The 4,072-nt window shown below is 38.2% G+C and overlaps 1 long non-coding RNA gene across 1 annotated transcript; it reads right to left on the bottom strand.

The window, feature by feature from the left end:
* Nucleotides 1-263: 263 nt before the first annotated feature.
* LOC143805760 (uncharacterized) lies at nt 264-3,193 on the bottom strand. Its single transcript, XR_013221319.1, has 2 exons — nt 1,703-3,193; nt 264-1,667 (listed from the first exon to the last, which is right to left on the bottom strand). It is a non-coding gene; the product is annotated as an uncharacterized LOC143805760 (long non-coding RNA).
* Between the last annotated feature and the right edge of the window lie 879 nt (nt 3,194-4,072).

Below are 4,072 nucleotides of genomic sequence, written 5' to 3'. Positions count from 1 at the left end.
AGTAGTGCACTTTGACAATTTACATAGTGCTTATAATTACAGTATAGAAAATGAAATCTAAAGTTACAATTTCTTGGAATTTTTCTTACACAATTTTTAAAAATGGCCATTTTCTTTTAGTTAATTACGGTAAGTGGTTTTCAGTTAATTACCTAACGTAAACTAAAAACAAAAGAAATGAGTAATTTAATATGTTTCACAACTGCCATTTACTCACCGGTGATTGATAGAAACCGACAATCAGACTACAACAACGTTAATGAAATGGTTTGAATTTTATTCATAGAATATATACAGTCTTATTTCCAGACATTCATGCAAGATCAATGAAAAAAAGTGTCCTATTTACAAACCAAAGGAAGTAATTAGGTAAAGGCTAACATAGAAAAGTTGGAAGCATTCACAAAATTTTTTTTCTTTCCAGAATGAAAAAAATTACTTAAATAGTAAATTAGACTGGCAGTATTACAAATATTTACATACAGAAATAATCCAAATGACAAAAAAAGAATTAGGATTTGTTAGTTACTCAATAATTATCGCTGTGGCGCAGAAATGAGTATGTACAGTACAGCAGAATACCGGCAGGATGAACTTTCAACAATTTCAAAGCTATCTGGGGTGAAAAAAATCTAGTTTTCGAATATATAAATATAATAAGTCGATGGATTATTAAGCTTGACCCATGAAAAAGGGATGGTCTAGTAAAAGACATCTACTTTAAAAGGGAACTTGTCACCTTGAGAAACGCCATTTAGCTGCAGATATAGAGATAATCTGCAGATGAATAGTGCTTTAATCCCATGTGGCCGGTTTATTGGAGAAGCAGCTACAAGGAGAACATGAAGTTTTCTCCCTTCAGCTGCTTGTTTCCAGTCACTGGGACTGTGTCAAACGTGGTTACATTCACCGGTTGCTATAAGGTGAACATGCTGTGTGTGTTAGTGAGTCAGTGAGTGAGTGTGTGTATTAATATACACACAATTTTTTTGTAGAAGAAAATGCAATTATGTTCAAAACTTGTTCAAACATCATTGATTAAAAGAGATGAGAGATACTCAAGGGACTTACGAAAAAAAAAAACAACAACTTCCACTTCAGTTTCTAGGAACAGCTAAAAATACAGATAACTCTGTGCATTTCTAAGGAATTTCACTATAAAGGAAATGTTGATAACCAGAGTAAGGGTAAGCCTTGTTTGCAGTAGAGAAATCCAGGCAGAGCATCTACAAGGTTACAGATTGTACATTTTCTCTTGGTCCTAATCCCCTCATTCCTAGGAATCAAGACAAAGGTCAGCTCAGCAAATGTATTGTTAGCACGGAGAACATTTCCCTAGATAACAAGGCAAACAATGATCACAATCAATTTGGATCAAGTGCAAGTTCCTTCTTTATTACCTGGAAAAAGCTCTAGGGGTGAAAGGTGGCGATAACCACATTTCTAAATGCAAAAACTATGCAGATATTTTTGCCTCCTTTTCCAGAGAGATGGATGATCTGAAGCTATAGTTATACAGTTAAGGGTTATATAACGAAATGATTGATCGCAGTTATTTATTCCAAAGGGTGTGCAACCAAATATTTAGTTGAGGGGGCCAATTATTTTGTCAGGCCCATTTTTGGGGTTTTGTGTGACATTATGCCCAATTTGCCTTTTATCCTTTTCTGTGTTGTTCCAATACACACAGAAGGAAATAAACACGTGTTTAACAAATACATGTGGAATTGCAATAACTTTCTGGGAGAAATACTTGAATTACTGGAACAATTTCAAGGGTGCCAACACTTTCGGCCATGTGTGTATACACACACAGTTTACAGTGATGGGTCACAATAACATACTTTTTTTTTAATAGTTTAGTATGAGTGATAACTAGTGAAGAGTGAGCGTTCTCTGGTAAGGTCTTGAATGTAGGGTTAATAAGGTTGGGAAAAAAAATATCAGTAACTGGATTTACTGGAGTTGGATCTAAATTTTAACAGTTATTTTAAGGAATCGGGAGGACAAATATTTTACCGAGTTTAAACCACCTTGAGGTTCCAGGAGATTAAACATTTTATATTTAATATTTTATTTTTTCCTCTTAAGACTATCTTTACAGTGTTCTTAGAAATTTGGACTATTGTTTAAGTTTGTTTTTATATGAAATTTATTGTTCTAAACATTTTTATTTTTTTTCAAATTGCCCCTTATCACAGCTATATTTTAAAAAAAAATAAATAAATAAATAAATAAAAATTCCTTTTCATACTGACCAATCCCCCTTCCAGTATACTAACATCTTGTGTTTTGTACACAAGGCTTTTCAGGAGTCTCACTATCATCACAGACATGATTTCAATGAAAAATGAAAGCGAATGCTTCAGTATACAGTAGAGATGATCTCACAGCTCACCTCCTCCCCCTCTCTTCACGAAGACCTTTATCCTGATCAGGGGATAGCCACTTCATAAAAAAAAAAAAAAAAAAAGCAATAGACTGATTCAGACCTGATTTTAATTTAATGTCCATGTAAAGAACAGGAAATAGAGTTCTAGTTTCAGGTCTAGTAGTTTGTGTGAAACTGCAGATTTTTTTTAATATATATAGATGGTAATCTAAAAATATATATATGCTGATGACCCAATAAAAACCCTGTAAAGTCCCCCAAACCTCGTCATGAGGACACAGCAGGGAGCATGGTTTGTCCTGGAGGACCAGACCGGAGAGTAATCCACAGCCCACGTGCGGTATAATTTGCTCCAGGGAAATTGAAAACCTGCCAAGCAATGTTTCCAGTAAAAACTGTCCTCACAAGAGCACGGATCATTAACCAGTATCACAAATCAGAGCAGTGGTGTTGACTTTCCATTTAATGACTTAACCACAAATCACCAGAGCACATGAGAAGTAACTTCTGGGTACAGTGTGAGGTCACTATTTGATTTGGCACATCAGTAGTATCCAAAAGAGCCGCCTCAAAGATTTCCGAGAAACAACTCTGGGTGAGATCATTTCTCCTAGTAAGTGTAAACTGAGATCTTGTGATTTTGACTTCATAACCGCCAGCCACAAACTACTTATTCTCCATCCTCAAGTTCACTATTAAAGGGAACCTGCCACCTCCAAAATCGAAGATGAGCTAAGCCCACCAGCCTCAGGGGCTTATCTACATAATTAAGGAATGCTGTAGATTAGCCCCCGATGTAACCTGAAAATGAGAAAAAGAGGTTAGATTATACTCACCCAGGGGCGGTCCCAGTCCGGTCTGATGGGCGTCGCAGTGCGCAGGGCCTCTCTGACCTTTCCCAGCGCCTGCGCACTGCAGTACTCTGCTCTGCACCCAACAGGGCATGGAAAGTACGCCTGCGCCGGAGCCGCAGCGTGAATACAAGAAGAGGACGTCATCGTAAGAAGATGGGAGGCCCCGGACCGGACCATGACGCCCATCGTACCGGGACCGCCCCTGGGTGAGTATAATCTAACCTCTTTTTCTCATCTTTCAGGTAACATCGGGGGCTTATCTACAGCATTACAGAATGCTGTAGATGAGCCCCTGATGCCGGTGGGATTAGCTCATCTTCGATTTTGGGGGTGACAGGTTCCCTTTAAAGCAGAAGACACCTTCATACCAGCCATAACTTTATAATCATAGGAAAAATGGATTGCACCAAGGCAAGTGAGGACTTGCTAATCGCTGGTACCCTACCCCACTTGATTCTGAACAGAAATATGAAGGGGGTTTGGGTGTGCCAAACATGTGCACCTACACCCAAGATTCATTGTCTATGGAACTGATAGAAATATAGGAGTACTCCCACAGACCATGAATGGAGCAGCGGGGGACGTGCATGCTCCATCTCAGCAGCATTCAGACGAGGCTCTGCAGACTCCTGTTCTCTGAAGTGGTGGGCTAACAAGTGATTGAGTTGCCAGCGATCAGAACGTATAGATAGCTGATAACTTACAAGATTGGTATAAGCTTAATTATAACATTATACATAGTAGAATCCATATTTAAACTCCACTTTGTGCACAGATTTAAGTATATAAGTGGGAGCATCGCCAGGAGGACACATTAAACATCTCA

The sequence above is a fragment of the Ranitomeya variabilis genome, chromosome 2 (genome assembly GCF_051348905.1).
Source record: "Ranitomeya variabilis isolate aRanVar5 chromosome 2, aRanVar5.hap1, whole genome shotgun sequence".
Classification (NCBI taxonomy): domain Eukaryota; kingdom Metazoa; phylum Chordata; class Amphibia; order Anura; family Dendrobatidae; genus Ranitomeya; species Ranitomeya variabilis.
Note: the sequence above shows the minus strand (reverse complement) of the source record. Positions and strands in the feature narration are given on the sequence as shown.